The sequence below is a fragment of the Podarcis pityusensis genome (genome assembly GCF_964106645.2).
Source record: "Podarcis pityusensis genome assembly, chromosome: 3".
In the NCBI taxonomy this organism is placed as follows: Eukaryota; Metazoa; Chordata; class Lepidosauria; order Squamata; family Lacertidae; genus Podarcis; species Podarcis pityusensis.
The window spans coordinates 94,343,301-94,365,731 of NC_138026.1; the positions used below are offsets into that span (position 1 = coordinate 94,343,301).

Here is a 22,431-nt window from a genome sequence, read left to right on the forward strand (position 1 = left end):
ACCTCCAAGGGTTACTAACAATATGCTGATTATACTGCTGTATCCCTACTTATCCTTGGGCAACCAAGTACAGTTTGAATAAAGCTGTCTTACATCACTACTGGACTATGGGCAGGCTCAGGCTTTGGTGAGTCTCCAGAGTTTAGGGAACCTGATTTGTGGAGCTGATTTAGTATATCAATAGTTCACATAAAAGAGTGTTCTAAAAGTCATGGTGGAACCTGAACTCAGTCCTGCACACTTATCTGGAGGAATAGCAGCTCTTAAAATTAGGTTATATATATTTGAAAAGAAAGAAACTTGTATAGATTTCTAATGTACAAAATATAAAAGTAATAAGTGGATGCGGGCGGCAGGGGGACTCCTTTGAGTCTTTTACCATAATATTGATTTTATATGTCAGTTTTTCTTTAACATCCAATTTCTGGACTGTTTTATTGAAACTTCAACAGACAGTAGCTTATTTTTCCACAGACGTAAGCACCTGAGATTCTTGGCAGATCAACTTAAGAGCAGTAAAATGTCCTATAAAATGTAACTTTAGCTTAGAACATACAGATTGTTTATAGAATATATTCCAACATTTGCTTTTTCAAGAGCAAATTCTCTTTCTTGGCAAATATATACATATCGGTTCCATTATAATGGGTAACTGAAAAATGATCAGCTGATTAATCCAAATAAACAGAAATATTTCCTCTGGCCTATGCATTTGGCTTCATAGATATCTTTACTTCCCACAGAAAGTTCATAACCAAAACATTCTCAAAATCCTTAAAGGGTTTAGAAGGTTTTTTTTATCTTATAATCACTTTGAAAATGAGGGCGAATCACAAATAAACACAGGAAATTCTGTAATTGTTTTCCTCTTGTTTGATTTTTCAGAATGCAGCAAAAAAGATTACAGTTCCGTGAACATCATCACACCCTGTGACAAAAGAAGCAGAGTAATCTTCCCATCTAAATAAAGCAAATAAGCACAGTGTTTCTGAGCCAGATATGACTGAATCAAAGATGTCTATGTATTACATTTATCTTCCACAAAGAAATAAACTTGGACAACCTAAATAACACATTTTTCTATAATAACAATTTTTAAAGGAATAATTGGGTAAAGATCTTTTCAAACTGTTGCAAAATTACTCCATGAAAAGGCTATGCCCGTCAGAAGGTGAAATAAACATCAGCAAGATGTAAGGCCGGCCCACCCATGAGGCAACATGAGGAAGTTGCCTCAGGCGGCAGATCTGGGGAAGGCAGAGGCGGCAACAAAGAGGACAAACTAGTGCAGACAAGGCAGCCTCGGCAGCAGACATATGTAGAAATGGAGGTGGTGGCAAAGGGGAAAGCATTTTCAGTTTTGCCTGTAGTGGCAAAATGTCCTGGGCTGGCCCTGGTAAGGTGAATAGTTTGATCAAAATAATGGGTTGGTTGTTTTTTAAAATGAGGAAGGTACAGCTAGAGGTGAATAAAACACTTGCCTTCATGTAAATAGGCATGCCTGTTGTTTTTGTCCATGGAGTTTTCTTGGCAGGGATACTAGAGTGGCTTGCCGGTTCCTGCTCCAGGTGGATCACATTTAGTCTAAACTCTCAGCTATGACCTGTCCGTCTTGGGTGGCCCTGCATGAAATAGCTCATAGCTTCTCTGAGTTATTCAAGCCCCTTCACCACGGCAAGGCAGTGATCACCTTGCCGACAAAGCTCCGTATAGTTAAAGCTATGGTTTTCCCAGTAGTGATGTATGGAAGTGAGAGCTGGACCATAATGAAGGCTGATCGCCAAAGAATTGATGCTTTTGAATTCTGGTGCTGGAGGAGACTCTTGAGAGTCCCATGGACTGCAAGAAGATCAAACCTCTCCATTCTGAAGGAAATCAGCCCTGAGTGCTCACTGGAAGGACAGATCCTGAAGCTGAGGCTCCAATACTTTGGCCACCTCATGAGAAGAGAAGACTCCCTGGAGAAGACCCTGATGCTGGGAAACATTGAGGGCAGAAGAAGAAGGGGATGGCAGAGGACAAGATGGTTGGACAGTGTTCTTGAAACTACCAACATGAGTTTGACCAAACTGCGGGAGGCAGTGAAAGACAGGAGTGCTTGGCATGCTCTGGTCGATGGGGTCACGAAGAGATGGACACGACTAAACGACTAAACAACAAAATAGGCATGCTCAAACTGATATATGCACTGATGAAAAACTGTGTAATTGATCAGTATATATGTGTAGGAATAAAGTGAGTTAAGCCATTAATGTGCATAAGAAGTGGCTGTTGATGCACATTCATCACCTCTGGTTGACTGCTTCTAGACTAGATTAAGAACATGTTTCTTAGGAGAGTAGACACATTTACCACAGAATATGCATATTATCCAGAGAATAAACAAAATTGTAGTTTCCCAAGCTAGAGAATGTGTATACTTTCCAGAGAATGTGGATATTTTCCTTCTCCTGGGGAGATGATGTACACAATGGTTATGATATATGATGAGTGCTTGTTATGCACATTAACCATACAATTCACATTGCCCCTAAGATGCATACCTCAATATTGCCAGCATTCTTAGTCTTATACATTTCACAATTCTCCTATATGACTTCTACTCAGTTTCCAATTATTTCTATTAGAAGGAGAAACATTGACATATTACTCCATACCAGGAATCAGTCAGATCTTAACAAAATGTTATACTTTGGATAGGCTACCAAGGTATACAAAGGGTCCAGTCTGTGCCTCACATTAGCCTTTTATCCAGCTTGAGGTTTCATAGTCTTGGACTAAAGAAAACAGGAAACCAACAATTGTTATACCAGTTTATGAGCCAATGCTGGAAGACACACAACAAAAGATATGGCCATGTAGACAACTTGAGAAAGTTGTGGTATTTCCGAAACTGCCTGGCTTAGAACCAGTTGTTGGGGTGGCAGCCCTCCCTGAAAACAAACAGCTTTCCAGGGCCCATAATTGCATCCATAGATACATGGATGGAAAAAGGTTTCCTGGAACAAGAAGTCCATCTTGCCAATGACTAAGTAGGAGATAAGTAAGGATTCCTACAAGAACCATCTGTTTGATGGCAAAGAAGGCAAACTAGGCAACATTCCTTTAGAAAGATAGCATACTCAAAGCTGAATTGTGAGGATTTTTTAAATAATAACAAAAGCCCCTTTCCTAACAAGTTGCTAGGTCAACAAAGCTCCACACTGAATGTGGGAATTGCAACGGCTATGTGTTAAGATGGAGGATGATTTAGTTTGGTCCTCAGTTTTAAGAGAACTCACCTAAATCATACCTATTGGACTTCTACACAGATCAGAACATAATTATCCTTTAGATTTCACACTTATCTGAAATTTGCGATACAGTTCTCTGAACAAAAAATGTACAAAAATGTGTGAACAGGTGCATATTTCAGGATGAAATACCTTTATAAACACACACATGGTGATAATATACATATCTATAGAAGTATTTTGTGATTTAAGTATTGATTTAGATATGGATTCTCATATACCGGTAGATCTTTTTGTGTATCTAGAATGTAGACTTCCGTAGAAAAGGTAATTGTTACCTCAGTTGCTTTTGCCTCTGGCCCACGGGCAGGTGAACCTATGAGAGAATACAGCCCTTAGCACACTGAAGAAAGTCTCCCACTCCCTGGTTTAATTTATTTTAGGACTTGCTTGTGATTTTGCTAACCATTGTTTTCAATATATGGCATTTTATTGAAATTGTGTTTTATAGCTTTGTATATTATGTTAGCTGTCTTAGCAAGGCTTTTGGCTCTGAAAGGCAGCACGTTTTAAAATTAAATTAAATTAAATTAAAAACCTCCGTTTGCCAGCAAATGCTCATTCAACAGGCTCCCCGAGAAATGTGCTTGTGTGAAGTATGTGTTTTCAAATACCAGTTTGTCACATACAAACTTTACAGTCAAGGGCATACTTTTAAAAAAATCCAATATGGGCCTAAATGATTTAAAAAAACAACAACCATGTAACTAATGCACTGATCTGGTGTTCCTTTTTGGTTGCTGTGTGCTCTCCCATCCAGAAAGATTTCACTTTAATGAATGGCACCGATGTCGCACAAAACACAGCTGTGGAATTCTCTGGCACAAGGTGTAGTGATGATTGAGGCATAGGGATGTACGCAGTGCCACCAACGTGAATGACTTTAAAGGGGTTACTGGCCCATTCACAGAGGATAAGCATATTAATGGCCCCTAGCAATGATGGTTTATAGATGCCCACCAGTATCAGAAACTATTGTACTTATTTGCTATTGTGCTTATATCCTTCTTGTGAGTTTCCCATCTAGTGAGCCAGTGTGACGACAGAATGCCGAACTAGGTGTGCCTTTGTAGCAGCAGGGCTGCTGCATTCTTTAATTCAAGTAACTGGAGGGATAAAACACTGTGTTTCTTATTTATTATTGCATGGTAATCAAAACTTTAAATGACATGGCAGGGGTCTGTGTCTTTGGAGCAAACGTTTAGTTCTGGTCGGTTGGTTGGTTAGCTAGCTAGGAAACAAACAAAACAAACAAAAAAGTCTTCCTACACAGCATGGAAAAAACATTACCCTACAAGGTAATTTAGTATGTCGTTCACTGACACCCCTTTGTAAATTGCCGTCAATCGGCCGTATGTCCATTCTCTGTTGGAAATGGATCCAAAAGGTCTGTATTGCATATACATAGAGGGGAAAGCCACAGTGATTAACTACACCCATACTTCATTTGTTTCCTTTTGGAAACCGCTCATCAAACCACCGTCGGAATGGGTGTGTCTTGTGTATTGTGGAGATACAGTGTGGACAGAGAAGAAGGAGAGACGCACAATTATCCTTTTACACTGGGAAAGCTGATCCAACAGCCTTGACCAAGAACCAGGATGTTCCCATGTATGTTGTCATAGTATCTAGTAGCTTATACAACAACAACAAGAAAACTAAAGTGACCGCAATCTACCAATCTGTGCAAAGACCTAACTAGTACCTTCAAATAAATCACTGTGTAGGCCTGGATGTCATGCTCCAGAGTAATTCAGAAATTTAACTTTGTTTTTTTTTTTTTTAAATAGTATTTATTAAGATTTTAAGTTTACAAAAAGGCAAAAGAAAACAGAAAGCAAAAAAACCACCAGATTGGACAATAGTAAAACAACACATCACAATAAAAACAAGGAAATAAGAACACTTAAAAACAACATACAAAAAAAAAGAAGACAAATCGAGCCTTCCCATAACTTATCTTTCATATACTTGTTTCCCTGACCTCCTCACACCTCCCTTTTTTGTATTCTAAGTCAATTATCCATTTCAGCAAATCCTTTCCCTCTCTTCAAAATTCTTATCCTGAAAATTTATCTTGATCTTACTATAAGTTTACTTTCCCTCTTTTCACCAATTAACAGTCTATTTTTCTTAAATTTTTGATACATTTTTGCTAAAATCACATAGATTCATTCCAACATCATTCTAACATTCATTAATTTTACAATGTTTCTGTAAATAGTCTTTGAATTTCTTCCAATCTTCCTCCACTGACTCTTCTCCCTGGTCTCGGATTCTGCCAGTCATTTCCGCCAGTTCCATATAGTCTATCAACTTCATCTGCCATTCTTCCAGAGTGGGTAGATCTTGTGTCTTCCAATACTTTGCAATAAGTATTCTTGCTGCTGTTGTGGCATACATAAAGAAAGTTCTGTCCCTCTTTGGCACCAATTGGCCGACCATGTCCCGGAGAAAGGCCTCTGGTTTCTTCAGAAAGGTATATTTAAATACCTTTTTCATTTCCTTATAGATCATCTCCCAGAAAGCCTTAATCCTTGGGCATGTCCACCAAAGGTGAAAGAATGTACCTTCTGTCTCTTTACATTTCCAGCATTTATTATCGGGCAAATTATAGATTTTCACAAGCTTGACTGGTGTCATGTACCACCTGTATATCATTTTCATTATATTCTCTCTTAAGGCATTACATGCCGTGAACTTCATACCTGTGGCCCATAATTGTTCCCAGTCAGCCATCATAATGTTATGTCCAACATCTTGTGCCCATTTAATCATAACAGATTTCACCGTTTCATCCTGAGTGTTCCATTTCAACAGCAAATTATACATTCTTGACAAATTCTTAGTTTTGGGGTCTAACAGTTCTGTTTCCAATTTTGATTTTTCCACCTGGAAGCCAATTTTTTAATCCAAATTATATGCCTCCATTATCTGATAATAATGAAGCCAATCTCGCACTCTATTTTTTAATTTTTCAAAACTCTGCAGTTTTATTCTGTCTCCCTCTTGTTCCAAAATTTCCCAATATTTCGGCCATTTAGCCTCCATATCGAGCTTTTTCTGAGCCTTCGCTTCCATTGGTGACAGCCATCTTGGGGTTTTATTCTCAAGCAAATCCTTATATCTTATCCAAACATTAAGCAGTGCTTTTCTGACAATATGGTTTTTAAACGCTTTATGTGCTTTGACCTTATCATACCATAGATATGCATGCCACCCAAAGACATTATTAAAACCTTCTAAATCCAACACATCAGTGTTCTCAAGAAGCATCCATTCTCTCAACCAGCAAAAAGCGGCTGATTCATAATAAAGTTTTAAGTCTGGCAGGGCAAATCCACCTCTTTCCTTAGCATCAGTTAATATCTTACATTTTATTCGGGGTTTCTTGCCCTGTCAGACAAATCTAGAGATATCTCTATGCCACTTCTTGAAACACTCCATTTTGTCTAGTATTTGCAATGTTTGAAACAAAAACAACATCCTTGGCAATACATTCATCTTTATCACAGCAATTCGGCCTAGCAATGATAACTTCAAATTTGACCATATTTCTAGATCCTTTTTCACTTCCGTCCAACATTTTTCATAGTTATCCTTAAACAGATTCACATTTTTAGCAGTCATGTTAACCCCTAGGTCTTTCACTTTCTTAACCAATGTTAATCCTGTCTCCTTCTGAAACCTTTCTCTCTCCGTCACTGTTAAATTTTTCTCTAAAACTTTAGTTTTCATCTTATTCAACTTAAATCCCGCTGCTTGTCCAAATTCTTGGATCAGTTCCAGTACTCTTTTGGTACTAGATTCTGGCTCCTGTAATGTCAATACCAAATCATCAGCAAATGCTTTCAGTTTGTACTGTTTTGCTCCCACTTGTATACCTTTAACTGTTTGGTCCCTCCTAATCATATTTAAAAGAACTTCCAGGACCGATATAAAAAGCAATGGAGAGATTGGGCAACCTTGTCGTGTTCCTTTCTCTATCTTAAATTCTTCCGTCACTACATTGTTCACAATTAATTTAGCCTTTTGTTCTGAATAAATTGCACCTATACCATTTTCAAAACCTTGACCAACCCCCACCCCCTGTAGGTTTTTCTTCATAAAACTCCAATAAATATTGTCAAAGGCTTTCTCCGAGTCCACAAATATCAAAACTGCTTTAGTATTGATATTCACTTGTAACTTTTCTAAAATATTAATTATATTCCTCGTGTTGTCAGACAAGTGTCTGCCCGGGAGAAAGCCAGCTTGGTCTTTATGGATTTCTTCTACTAGTACCTTTTTTAGTCTTTTAGCCAAAATATCTGCAAAAATTTTATAATCCACATTAAGCAAAGATATGGGGCGGTAATTCTTAAGCTGTGTCTTCTCAGACTCTACTTTCGGTATAAGTGTGATGTAAGCTTCCTTCCACGACTCTGGCAGCCTTTTCCCTTCCAATATTCCATTACAGACTTCTTTTAATGGCTGTATTATCCATTCTTTCAAGGATCTATAGTATCTTGAAGTCAGTCCGTCCGGACCTGGAGATTTACCCAATTGCATATTCTGGATGGCCCCTTCTATCTCTTGCTCCGTTATTTTGTAGTTCAACATTAGCTTATTTTCTTGAGAGATTTTTTGTAATCCATTTTTTTTCCAAAAAACAATCAATGTCCATTTGTTTCTGAGTTTCCTGTGTATATAGTTGTTTAAAATACCTCTGAAAGCACTTTCTAATCTCCACTGGATTCTGTATATTTTTCCCTTCTACTTCCAAATTTGTGATAGTGTTAAGTTTTTGTCTTTTTTTCATTTGCCAAGCCAGCAGTTTCCCACATTTATTTGCCGATTCAAATGTCTTTTGTCTCATCTGTTTAATTTTCCATTCTATTTCCTGGTTCATCATTTTCATATATTGTACTTGGTATAACTTTATCTCTTTCAAAATCTCCTGCGACTTTGGTTTCACTCTCAGTTTCTTCTCTCCTTCCTTTATTCTCTCCAATATTTTATCTTTTTTCTCATTTTGGACTCTCTTTTGAATCGCATTCTGTTGTATCAAGAACCCTCTCATAACCGCTTTGCTTGCGTCCCAGATTACTCTTTTTTCTACAGTGGTGTTCATATTTATCTCAAAATAGTCTCTCAGAGTTTTTTTGGGCCTTCTTAGTCACTTCTTCGTTCCTAAACAATGTATCATTCATCCTCCATCTGAAGGAGCCAGTTGGTGTTAGTTTCAATTCCATCTTTACAGCATTATGGTCGGAGCAAGTTTTCGGGCATATTTCCACCTTTCTAGTTTTTGGGGCCAATCCTCTAGTAACCCAAATTTGGTCAATTCTTGTCCATGTCATTTTGGCCTCAGAGAAGAAGGTTCCCTCTCTTCCCAAAGGGTTTTTAATTCTCCAAATGTCAGCTAAGTCCATATTGTCAGTCATATCAAAGAAAGTCTTTGGCAATCTGCCATCCTTAGTAACTACCTGTCTCTGTGCTTTATCCATATTTGTAGACACTACACCATTCATATCTCCCATCAAGATCATATTATAATCCATATAGTCCATCAGAGTCTCATGTAGCTTCTTAAAGAATTCCGATTTTCCCTCGTTTGGTGCATAAATACCTAATATCAAAAACGTCTCTCCTTGCGATTGGATTTCAATTGCTACAAATCTTCCTTGATCATCTTTAAAAAGAAATTTCGGTAATAGGCTCTCCTTTGCATATAGTACTACTCCTCTTTTTTTTACTTTGTCTGATGAAATAAATTCTTGTCCCAATCTTTTATTTACCAGTAGTTTCCTATGTAGCCTTATCACATGTGTTTCTTGTAAGCAAATCAAGTCCAATTGTTCCTTTTTTAATACATGAAAGACTCTTCGTCTCCTCTTGGGGGAGTTCATCCCATTAATATTCCAGCTTAGTATTTGCAGTGCCATAATGTAATTACTTTAAGTCACCTCCAACTGCACCCAGTGCTTCTTCTTGTTCTGACAGTGGTGTTGGTATCCCTTTCGCTGGGAAGTCCAATCAAAAATTTAACTTTGCTAAGTCCAATATAGGTGATCTTTTGTCCAGTACTCCTTGCTCTAGTACTGTGTCTGGTGATCTTCTGTCCGGTACTCCTGGTTCTTTTCCAAGTCCCTTCTGTAGGTCCTCTTCATGGGTACTCAAAAATTTGTCTTTATCTTCAACTGATCTTATTTTTATTTTTCTTCCTTTAAAGCTGAAAGATAGGCCTTGAGGAAATTCCCACCTAAAGATGATACTGTTCCTTCTCAGCAGAGCAACCAAATCTCCGTAATTGGCCCTAAGTTCCAAAAGATATTTTGGGATATCTTTAAATATTTCCACTCTTGACTGCAATATTCCCAAGGGCTTCTGAAAGTGCCAGCCCAAATTTTTATCTCTCTCCTCTTTGGATCGAAGGGTAATCAAACAATCTCTTACTCTATTCTTCTTCCCTCCTCTTCCAAGCCTGAAGGCACTCACGATTTTCACTCCTTCTTGTTCCAAGTCCAACTTCCAAAACTCTGCAAATTCCTGCATAAGAAATTCTATCAAAGTATTTTTCTCCAGTTCAGGTACACCTCTGCTCCTCAAGTTCGTCTGTTTTTCCCTAAGCTCAACCATAGAAAGAATCAGCCTGTGATCTTCAACCTGTCTCTGAATATCTGGAACTCTCTTTGTTTCCAACTGTGTTACTTTGGCTTCCACAGCTTCCACTTTTCCCTTTGCTTCCTCTGCAATTTGACGGGTCGAGGCAGACTCCTGTATCAATTTCTGTATTGCTTCTATATTAATATTCACCTTTTGTCCCAGACTATTTATGCTTTCTGTATTAATATCAATTTTGGCATTTGCGGCATCCACCTTTGCATTAGATGCATCAACTTTTATATTTGTCTCATCTACTTTCCTGCTGAGTTTTTCCAAAGATTCATTTATTTTGCCCAGCACCACAGCTAGAGCCTCTTCAGAAGACATTCCTCTTTGTTTAGATTGAGTTGGCACAGCTGCAGATGGTGCAGAAGAACCAGATGCTGACGCTCTTCGCTGCCAAGGCTTCCCAGATCACGTTGTTGATAAATCTACTTTCTCTTTCCCATTTGCCATAACACTCAAAGAGTCCAAGGTCACTCCCACAGTCAGACAATTTTAACTTTGGCTGCAGCCTTCAAGCGTCTCCCTCTAAGGACTCAGGCTGTAGTCTTATAATACTTACCTGAGACTCGATGAGCAAGCCTCATTGGACTCAGTGGGACTTATTTTTGAGTAATTCAAAGGACTGAGTGTAAGGGACTTCGAGATAGTGTGCATATAGCCCCAGGCTGAATGTCCAGCAATTAAGCAGCCCTTGGAAGGACCTCTGCCTCAAACTCTACAGGGCTGGGAAGCCTCTTTTCTTTTGAGGGCTGCGTTCCCTGTTGGGGTGACCTTTCAGAGGCTGCATGCTAGCAGAAAGCAGGGCCACCCATTTTTTCTGTTAAGTTGTGGGTGAACATATCAGACGACACAGCGATTCTTCAAACAGCTCTTGTTTATTCACAGGCCAGAACAGAACTGAACTGAAGGGTTCAGCCAGCCTGCTTATATAGAGCTCCACTAGAACGCAACAGTAACCATTTTCTGTAACTATCCAATCACTGAACGTCACTTTCAATCCCTTATTTGCATATGTGGACCTGAGTGAAAGCTATCTACAGTATCCCCCTGCTGGCCCAGGGTGAGAACTTCAGTACATAACATTTTCCTCTTTCAGCCGTCCTCCTTTCCCCCTTTTCCTATCCATCTTACCATTCCTCTTCCACACAATGACAAGGTACTAGGTACAATTAGGTACTCTTCCGTATCCTTGGTGAGGTGGTGATGGAGAAACCAAGAGCTAAAAATACCTTTCAAAACACACACTCACAAAACACTGCATACCACTGTTTGTTTCTTTCATCCTTAATACAGAGAACTGACTTTATGGATTAGACTCTTAAAAAGCGTATTGTGATTGGATCAAACAATATTTTCATATTCTGCTCTTCAAAGGCCTGCTCTCGGCCTCAGTTCCACATGATAGGATTTTATCTGGCACTATAATGAAAACCAAAAGAAAGGAAGAAATCAAGAAAGAAAGAAATCACTGGGAATGAATAATGCGAACTGATTCCTCCCCCCGCCACCCAGTCTTCTCGCTGCTCCAAGGGCTGAATGCTGAAGAACTCAAAGAAAACATAGCCAGAGTCTCAGGAGATGCTGTGTCAACAACGCCTCCTTCTGTTGGCGCATTGCAGTATCTGTTTAACTAATCAGGGGGAAATTTATCATACAGGATTTGGTGGGGTTGTTTGTGGAGTCTCTAAGCACAATAGTGCTGGATGTTCAGATGTCATCTGTGTGCCTCTGGAGATGAAACACCACAGCTGGTATAAAAACAAAGAGGTGCCAAAAACTGGATTTCAAAATAGAGGACTATCTTAGAAGAATGCAATTTTTAATGATTTACAGTATGTGTGTGTGTGTGTGTGTGAGAGAGAGAGAGAGAGAGAGAGAGAGAGAGAGAGGTATTTTTCATGACCGGATAAGCCAGTGCAACACACACACACACACACACACACACAACTGCCACAATAACACAGCTACATGTGGTAACGTCAAATGGCTATTGAGCATTTATCCAAATCTCTGGAAAGGGTGCAATATTTTTTCAGGCAGCTGAACAACCTTAATAACAAATTCCTCTTACCTCATATGTAAGGATGACATATTACGGCAAGTTTGCATATTTGTTTTGGGTTTTTGTTTTGCATGGAAATCTTACCATGAGGTGATGAATAAAAATTATCCTTCTGTGGCTACTCATTCTTATACTCATTCTTATAAACTGCATGTAGAGAAAACGAGACATAGTCTTGAAAAAGATGCTGGCTTGAGAGACTCCTGAAGTGGAATCTGGAGAAAAAATGAAGAGGGGAAGTTATCTATTGGGTTTCCTACATTCCACCCCACTCTTCCAACAGTCCGTCATTTGCTAAAGAAAAGAAAGGAAAGGGTTATGCAGATAGAAGCTGACATAATTCTCACATGAATTCTGCAGGGCAAAGTATTGCTCGGAAAGTGTTTGTATTTCCTCCAGCAGCAACCTCTGGGTACCACCTCACTCTTCAGCTCAGGGCCTCTCAGTCTTTGTACCCCCAGGTCTCACTTGAGATGACTGAAAATTGTGTGGAGGCTCACCAGTCACAAAATCGCAGTGCAGGGGCAGCACCAGTTATGGAAAAGGTGGCGGATGGAGGCAAAGTTTGGTATAATCAGCTGGCAATTACTGATGTCACCTTCTGCTGATATCTAATCCATTTTCAGAAATTGCTAAATTCTTCCTCACAGTGTTTCCCCCGTGGTGAGGAGCTCCATCACTCATCATCCCACAAGCTAAGTCAAGACATTTGCTCTGGAGATATTGTGGCTCAGCTTTTAGTGGTGAATACATTTTTTAAAATATATTTTCCCCTTCCCCATGCCTCTCAAATAATTTTTGCACAGCTTTATATTTTTATTCCATTCTCCTTTTACACTCAGCTTGCAGCTAATTCCACCTTCCCACCAGACCCTACAGTCCCTCATTGCTGGTCTTTTGAAATTCGCTTCTTACTCCTATGATAGATCCCCCTTCTTATCCTTGCACTTTCTATTCCCAGTTATTTATTTATGCATTATTAATTATTATCAATAAATATTAGCTTTTTATCTCACTTTTCAATTTCATTGTTCTGTATGGGACAATGACAATAAAGATTATCGTACTTTCCAATTATCTTTAGTGCCTCCTGTGACCTTTCCTCATCTACTCCCACAAAATCTCTGTCTCCTGGGCAGTTTTAGTCAGCATGCATGGAGGTGCTGGTGTTGGCATTGGCCCAAACAAAAGGTTATGGCACAGGTATTGTAGCGGGCAGGGCATTGAGGCCCACTGGTGAGTCGTGGGCCACTGTTTGAGGAATACCGTATTGGCCTGAAAAAGCCTCACTTTCTCCCCAAATTCCGACCATGAAAATTAAAGTGTGGCTTATATTCATGACCTTATGGTATGCAGCCAGGAGTGCGGGGCAGACAGCGCCAGGACCGTGGCAAAGTGGTGCCCGTCCCATGTGTAGTCCCCCGTCCTCTCCCCCAAGGCCAGGAAGGGAGAGAGCGAGGAAGGGGAATGGCTGCCGGCAACACAGTGCGACTCCCCCTGCCCAGTATGCAATGAGGAATGGAGCGGCTTATATTCAGGTTTTTTTTCTTTTTTCTTTTCTCCCCTCCAATTTTAAAGTTGCAGCTTATATTCGAGTGTGGCTTATATTCAGGCCAAAGTACTTGTTCAGTCAATATTTTGACCCCCAGAATGGGGGAAGGAAAGCATCAGAAATTCCCTCACACAAGACCTCCTTCCACTCATGTTAGCAGTCAATAATCCTCAGATGGAGATTGCTAGAGACACTGCTTTACATTTTCAATTATTGCAACATTTAAAGTCATAATCAAAAAGGAGAATTCAGTGAAATACATTTTTATTTTACTGTGTGTGGGGGGGGGAATCTGATTAGAAAATTTGGAAACACAAAGTTCAGATATCTCATACACACTCACAATTTGGGGGATGGAGGGATCATAAATCATAGTACATAATAGCCAGCACCCAAGCAGATACTTTTAAATAGTGGAGAGGAATGGGCTATGGCATTTAATCTGCAGTATACCAGTCGCTCCAAGTATGACTCATAGCTCAAGTTCAAAGATAAAGATCAAAGAAGGGAAATATTCTTTGTGTGCCTGTGAGGTCAGATACCCACAGCAAACCCCGTAAAAGAAGGCAGTGAAAAAGAGAGGCCCATATTTTGATTATAGGAATGACACTATTCCTTTAATAATGAATACCGCTCTATTTTGGCAATATGAAATCTGCTACGTGGCACAGATAAAACCTTGGATATCACTATTCTTCAGTGACTTTCCTGCCCACTGATGCTCAGTTTGGTCTCCACTCTTACACAGAACCATTTGTTTTGTTGCACTCTGAACAAAAAAAATGGAAGTTCCCCTCTTGTCCCCCCAAGTGAGATCCTTTCTCATAATTTAAAATGAAGTTCACTCTTCATTTCCTTCTGCAAACATTCACAACCCACATTCCTCTTTTGCAGGAGCACAAAGGCTTGTAGATTCAGTTTTATCTCTGTTTACAATCCAGCCCAGACACACACTTGGATGCATTTTGCTTGTTTACACTGGTTTTCTTCGGATTAAGTGCTTCATAGGGCAAGCTAGAAGAGTAATTAGTAAATAGCAAAGGTCTTTTGCCCTCATGTCCTGTTTGTGGGCTTCCAATACACATCTGGCTGGCCATTGTGGGGAAGACAGGTTGCTTGATATGTCTTATGTTTCATTCTGTTGGCTCTTATTTACTTAAGCCCCCTGAGAACTGAGCATGCTCAGAAGCCCCTACAGCCAGTGTTGAGGGTAGTTAAGCAGCAGTTCATCAAGGCTGTGAATAGGTTCAATGAGGGAAAGAAGTGACTTGCTCAAGGCCTGAACACAGGCCAATTAGTAATCTTCTACATGCTGTTGCACTCCTACTCCCATCACCCATGGGCATAGCCATCATGGGTTATAGCCCCAGGGGGATGGTGGGAGTTGGAGTCCGGCAACATCTGCACTCACAGTTTAACGTGTTCTGAAAGTGGGGATAGGGTCAGGGAGATGGGTCTGTGGTCCTTTCCCACTCCAGCAAATATTCACCATATATAGCAAAAGAGTTATCAGATTTTGGACTCAATCTCAGATCTTTATAGCAAAGAGAAGAAATTTTCTGGAGGGTAGGAAACTGTTTTTCACTGTTCTGAATACATATACCCCAAATGCACCTGTGACTCCCCAGATTGCATAATAAAGTCCCTACTGCAGTTTGGTTGAAGGGGGGGCTAGGGCTGAGGAATTATGCGTTCAGGGGCTTGCCAATCAGAAGGTCGGCGGTTCAAATCTCCGCGACAGGGTGAGCTCCCATTGCTCGGTCCCTGCTCCTGCCAACCTAGCAGTTTGAAAGCACGTCAAAGTGCAAGTAGATAAATAGGTACCGCTCTGGCGGGAAGGTAAACAGCGTTTCCGTGTGCTGCTCTGGTTCTCCAGAAGCAGCTTTGTCATGCTGGCCACATGGACGCCGTACGTTGTATGCCAGCTCCCTCGGCCAATAAAGTGAGATGAGCGCTGCAACCCCAGAGTCGTCCGTGACTGGACCTAACGGTCAGGGGTCCCTTTACCTTTACCTTGAACTGTTGGGGGAATTTCAGTCTTCTCCATGAGACTATTCAGAGACACCCACCCAATTTTGCCATCTATGAATTTTGTACTCAACTGTAAATCAAGTTTTGATATGGTATAATAGGATTTCAATATTGTTCAAGAAAGCCATAGGCTTAGCCCCTACTCCTTCCACTGCTCTCTTAGCCCATGGTTTCCTTCACCCACCAATATGAGCTAAAGGTATGAGTGTGATTGCAAATTAAGTGACACAAAATATCTCAGGAGAGAATCTTCTGAGAAAAAAACTGTTGGATTCCCTGCCATATTTGACAAATTCTCTCCCCCTGCCCCCACTTGGCGCATGCATTAGACGATCCACAAATGGTGTGGGAAATTTTTGGAGACAGGTTTTGTTCAGCTCCAGTGAGGATACATCACAACATGTAGGGGAAATAAGATATGATGTCTGAGATTCCTTTCCGCATCCTGCTTCTCAAGCCTTTTTCCTTTTGTGCAGGGATGCAGAACTGGGTCTGGCCAATGAGCTGCATCATTACTTAGCCCATCCTTCACCGTCCGACTTGATAGGTAAGCGGGACCAGCCATGTGCCATTCCCCTGACACCAGGTAATGGACACCTGGGGATGTTATGACTGCTAAACAGCTGGTGGGTTGTTACAGTGGCCTCCTCTGAAGGTGGGCTCCCAATGCAAATCAGCTGATTGGCACCGGGAGTATGCTTTCAAGGCTCTGTTTCTAACCACTTCCTAAAACAGAGCTCCATTTTAAGAAACGCTCTAAAACAGAGCAGGCAACTTTGAAGGCACCCTTTTGAAGAGGCTTGCTTTGTTTGCATGAACAACTTCTGAAAACGGAGCTTTGAATGCAAACTGATTCGTGAAAATGGAGCAAGCCCCTTTTGCCAGTCAGCTGATTGGCACTGGGAGTGCGCCTTCAAAGTGGCTCGCTCCATTTCAAGCCGCTTCTAAAACAGAGCAAGCAAGCCCCCCTCCACAGCTGCCTGGCGCCACAAGGAGCCACACTCGCCAAGGAGCCACGTATGACGTTATGGTTTATAGGAACGCTTTTCAATAAATAAATAGCAAAGATAAAACCAATAGGACTTGTAAAAACAACGCTAGGTAACTAAACCATGTGTCCGGATAGGCTTTCTTGACTTACCACAACCATCCATCAAGTGCAGAAACAGATGGGCAAGCCTCTTAAGCTGTAGCTGACTTTCATTAATGTTTATAATTAAGCCATAAGACTTGACAAGCAGCACATTTCTGAGAGATTATCACACATCTCAGGTGCAGCATGAGGCAGGAGCCAAAAGCCAAGCGACTTCAGCTCCTCAGAAAGTGTGCAATAATCCCTCAGAAATCTATTAACCAGGAGTGCCTCATAGCTATTATGACATGGAAACTTCAAGGTAAAAAGGTCATACCTGTGTTTTTTATGAGGAAATGTTGACGCGTGCATGACATAGCCAGTGACCAATCAAAAACCTTCATTGTTACTCTCCGTTCTCAAGTAATTTCATAATAGCTAAATGTTGTAAAGCAACGTTCTGTGATCTGCCTGTTAGCAGCTATTTGCTGGGCTAAATTTGTAAAAAGATGTGCATAGTTTTCTCTTTCCAAAAACCCCTGTGAGCTAGGATTACATGCAGACATGTGTGTAGAATTAGACTAAGCATAAATAAAAATGCATTAATTCCATTAGGAATTCTCATATTTTTTTAAAGTTAAACAAGTACAAGTGGGACCTGCAGCAAAGTGTTGCAGTGTATCCTCGTCTTCATGAGGGAATGCTCCTTCGAGCCAACTGTGCCTTCCTCTGGGATACCACAAGCTGTCAGGAGCTCAAGCAAATCATTTCACTCCCCACATACCCCCATTTTCCATCTTCCTTTTCTAACCAACAGTCAACATTTGGTATTTACTGAGACGGCTCAGTTCTCAGTTTGGGGGGAAGGTTGACCCCTTAGTTATATTTTCCTAAAGATATTTTTTGGTATCTGCAAACCTCAAGGCTCCCTCAAGCATGTTGATGACTCCCTCTTGAGTCTCAGTGGCCCCATTTTGGCTACAATCCTGTCGGCACTCACCAGCCGAGTTCACTATTAAAGGGAGTGACATTACTGTAATATGTAGACATTTCATTATATCTGCATGACCGGGAGCATAAATCAATTATAGCCACTGTTAGCAATTCTGCTTCCACTGCTACTTTATTCCTTGCATATGCACCGTAATTTATTTTATTATTTACCCATTCCAGTTTCTGTTCTCTTCACAAAGTCATATTTAAAATGATAATGTAGAATTTGAGGAAACTTATATTGTATCAGCCTATGAACCAGCTGCCAAATGGATCAGAGTTCTCTGGTTGACTGTAGCAGCAGAACAGATAGTAATATCACTCCCTCATATTTTAGTACATAGGAAGAGGCTGTTGGATCAGGCCAGCGGCCCACCTAGTTCAGCACCCTGTTCTCACAGTGGCCAACTTTGGGAAACCTGCAAGCAGGACCCATGCACAAGAACACTCTCCCCTTCTGTGGTTTCCAGCAACTGGTGTTCCAAAGTATTATGGCCTCAACACCAACCAGGAGCCCTCCCACTTGCACCTGGCCTCTTCAGAGCTGCAACTTCTAGGTAATTTCCACATTCCTCTGTGCTGTTACAATATAAATATTGGCAAGGGCAAAGAAGTGAGCACATGCCAGGGGGCACTCCACATCATTGGTTCTGAAAGATGTTGCTACTGTAATCTGGAGCCCTCTGAACACATGACGGGTAGTTCCCAGAGGCTCAATGGATTTCACAGCTACATACAATAACACCCAAAGGTCTTATGACTAGTTCTCTTTGTTGTAGTTTCCCCACAGGTGTTCTTTAGTGTTTAGGATATGGAAAGAGCATTTATATATTGCAAAACTAGAGCTGGGTCATTTCTTCACTTGAACTTTATTTAGTCTTTGCACGTAGTTACAGCTCTCGGCTGAAGGGGTCAGTTAATATACATGAGCTTTATCTGAATTATTTTCCTACTGTTTGACATAATATAGGTTAATTGATAAGGAACGAGTATATGTGACATTTTCATTCAGGCTTTCTCAGTATGAGACACGATTTCTGGTGAGAGTTGGAGTCTAGCAACATCTGGCGAGCATTGTGTTGTTGACTACCCCTGGCTTGGGGCACAGAGTAAGAAAGATGTACAACAACCAGCAGCTTCTTTTCGTCTTGTATGTAACTGGACCACAAGCTCTAAAGGCCAGTGAAGTGTCTCTCAGCCTGCCTGGAGTCTCTTCTTTGCTCTGCTCTAGCTACTTAGCAAAGCAGATATCTCCAAGCCTGCTCCTGATATTCTGGGCCTCTTCCACTTTATGGTGGAACTTCACAGGTTACATCACTTCCTTTAAGTCATGCAGCAAGTGTCCTCTCTGAAGTGTTCCCAGCTTCCCCTTCCCCAAAGCTGCTTTCAACCTTGCCAAAGTTCCACCCCTTGTTTCCATGGAAACAACTGGACCGCTTGAGGCACCATTACAATGGCAGAAGAGTGATGGGTGCAGCATCCCTGCCATACAACACATGCCCTGGACCCTTGGGAACGCGTAGACTATAAATTAAATGAAGAAAAGAAACATCAAACTGCAAATAATCCATAGCTGTGGATAATTTACTGAGCAGGATGGTGGCTTCCCCAAAAGAACACTTTTGAGAGGGTCTATAGCCTTCTCTTTTTCTTACTTTATTATAAGCTGCTGGTTTCTCTTTGGATATTACTCAGCGGGGGAATGAGGGTCCATTTCTTCTTGCTATATGTCTTAATTTCAGTTTGACTAGGGCATATATTCAATATTATTAGCAAGATGGGAACAGGAACCCAGCCTAGCTCCCCACCCCTACCCCAAGTTTTAAAAAAGGAAGAATTATTTTTCAGCCTACCTACCTAAAATAAGTCATAAATTGAAGGTATATAGGTTCTGTTCACATCTGTTCCAATGTGCAACCGTGGAACTTTGAACAGAGCCAGACATGATGCATTGTTACTGCAAACATCCTGAAATGGAAATTTATGACTTATTACCTCACAGTATTTCTCTCACTGTTTCCTCTTTCAGACTAAATGAGCTTTTCACCCGACATTTGAAACACTGACCCAGAAGACTGAATGTGGCTCAAACTGAGGAGTTTGCGCTCTCTCTCTCTCACACACACACACACACTCATGCACAACTATATTGCCACATATAGAAATGGCAAGAGATGGTTGTAAATGCTAGCCAGCAACAGATTGGTGAATTGTAACCTGGCCTTTTGAAGACACATAAGACCCAAGCTATGGGTTGCTGGTCTACAGCCCCCCATCATTCCTGACCATTGGCTATGCTGGCCGGAGCTGATGGGAACTGGAGTCCAACAATATCCAGAGGATCACAAGTTCCCCATTCCTGTCCTAAGGGGTTGATTGAGTGAGATTCAGGCCCAGTGAACAGCTACTGCCATGGGGTTTTTTTTGTGGGAAGACAGGATTAGGATACAATTCTCATGGTACAATCTACAGTCTGGCCTAAAACAGCTTGTGCAGGGGCACCATAGCAGGGTACATAACACAGCAGCCTGCCACTTTGCACACTGGAGCTATAGAGCTATGTTTTGAACTACAGTTATTGTGTCCTATCAACTGGTGACTATTTGAGACTGGTGGGGTGGAATGCAGGGAGCCCAAAAAGTAGGTAGAGCCCATGCTAGAAAGACAGAGTCACTGATTCTATCCTGATCCCCATTTTCCTCCTTGCTGAGTTCTATAAGGGCAGTACCAGGACTAAGGAGGGGGGGAGCTGGCAGGTGTGCCACCACCTGTCAGGGACTGGGCAGAGGAGGAATGGTGGAGACCACCTCACCATCCTGACCCTTCCAGCGAGGAGGAAGAGGGAGACAGTATTGATTTACAACAGGGATTTGCAAGAGGTCACAGCTCAGAGGTAGATGAGGGGGAAAGTTGGGAAATAATGGGAGAGCCAAAGGAGCAGCTGACTGACACGTTGTCATTAGAAAGCATTCCAGACTCACCATCTCCCAGAACCTGACAGGCCTTTAAAGTAGGAGAACAAAGAGCTTGGAGACAGACAGCACTTAGAGGCACCCGTAGAGGAGATGATGATGAATGAGGAAGTGGGAGAGACGGGGTGGGGTGGGGTGGGGTGGAGTTTCACTTGGGACAATGCCGTTATCCAAGAGGCTGGGTTCTATAGCCTCTCTCTGTAAAGTCTGAAATAAAAAAAGGACTGTAAGAAACTTTTCCTTGTCTTTACACTTTCCTGGGCAGCCAGCCGGGAGCAGCTGACAGCATCCTGACACTGATGTACGTAAGGAGGCAGATGGATGGGAGCTGGGTGAGGGCAGACTGAGGATGAGGGCAGACTGTGGGGCAGTGCCCCAATTTGACCTAATGGACCAGCTTCCATTGCCTTTTAGGGTGTTCTCCTCAAATGCAGTTACCATCACACAATGCGGGGAGTTGGGTCAAGTATAGTCCTGTCACTGGCTTCATTATTCTCCACATATTGGGAAGGCAAACCTGGGTAGCAGTGAGAATTCTCTTTTTGTGGTCCATTTAGAGCCCAGGCAATTTAGAGCCCTGGGGAAAGAATGCCTGAGTCACATTATAAATGTCTTACAGTTGCGTAACAATTTCCAGACGGGTAGGCATGTGAGCCTGCTGCAACAAAAACAACAGAGACTAACACAATCATGGTAGCATAAGCTATCATCGTAAATTTGCCATTATTCAAGGTGACACAAAACTCTTTGTTGTTTTTGCTGCATGTTGTTTTTGCTGCAAAACACTAACATGGCTTTATCTCTCTCAAACACAGAGACCGTATTTTCCTCTTATTTCTAATATACCTTTAAATCAGGAGTGGTTAACCTTGTTTGGTATGAACATGCACCCTTGGTCAACCCTCCAGTAGCAATAAAGAGGGCATAAGTATGGCCCAAAGTGGGTAGGGATGTAAGAAAGCATTACTTTCCTATCCCACTCTGTATTTGTGCATGCGCTGTCCGCTGGGCCAAAATTGCATAACTTATTCCAACCTATTCATTTCAATGTGAAAGAAACACAATTCAAGTGGGTGGAAAATGCAATGAATTATGTATCATTTGCAGGCTGAAAGCAACCACAACAGTGACTATTGATTGTATTCTGGATTGATTTCCATTTTAGACATGGGATGAATAAGAGAGCATTGACAATTTCTGCTCCCATTCCGTCAGACTTCTCTGTCACTCCTGAAAGTGGTAGGGTCTTTGGGGGCCAAGCCAGCGCCCCCAAGCTGGGAGTTAGCCACCTCTCTTTTAAATGAAAGAACAGACACATTATTGGAGAGCAAGTGAATACAGGATACTACACATTTAGCAGAGCATAGTCTTATTTAAGGTTCCCAATATTACCTCCAATATCCGAGGCAGCACACCACTGAATACGAGTTGTTTGGGATCCCATGTCTTATGTCCTGCTTGTGAGATTCCCATAGGCATCTGATGGGCCACTTTCAGGCCTGTGCTGGACTAGAAAAGCCTTTGGTCTGATCCAGTGAGGTTTTTGCTATGTTCATAGCCTTCAGCAATGTGGAATAAAGGGTAGGGGCTAGAAACTGCAAGAGGAGAGAGTGCTGTTCTGCTTGGATCCTGCTGGTAGGTTTCCAAAAGGCATCTGAGTGGCCATTTTGAAAACAGGATGTTGGACTAGATGGGCCATTGGCCTGATCCAGAAGGCACCCTCTCCTTCTGTGGCTTCTGAGCTCAGCCACCATGGCTAGTATCCATTGATGGCCATGTAGACATGCATAGGTTTGATTGAG

General features: G+C 41.4%; 1 long non-coding RNA gene across 2 annotated transcripts; it reads right to left on the reverse strand.

Moving 5' to 3' along the window:
• Positions 1-3,513: 3,513 nt before the first annotated feature.
• LOC308474396 lies at positions 3,514-16,900 on the reverse strand. 2 transcript variants are annotated; one of them, XR_013984691.1, is made up of 3 exons: positions 16,734-16,900; positions 12,094-12,224; positions 3,514-3,609 (listed from the first exon to the last, which is right to left on the reverse strand). It is a non-coding gene; the product is annotated as an uncharacterized lncRNA (long non-coding RNA). The 2 variants fall into 2 exon arrangements; XR_013984692.1 differs by lacking the exon at positions 3,514-3,609 and adding an exon at positions 11,227-11,366.
• Positions 16,901-22,431: the final 5,531 nt, after the last annotated feature.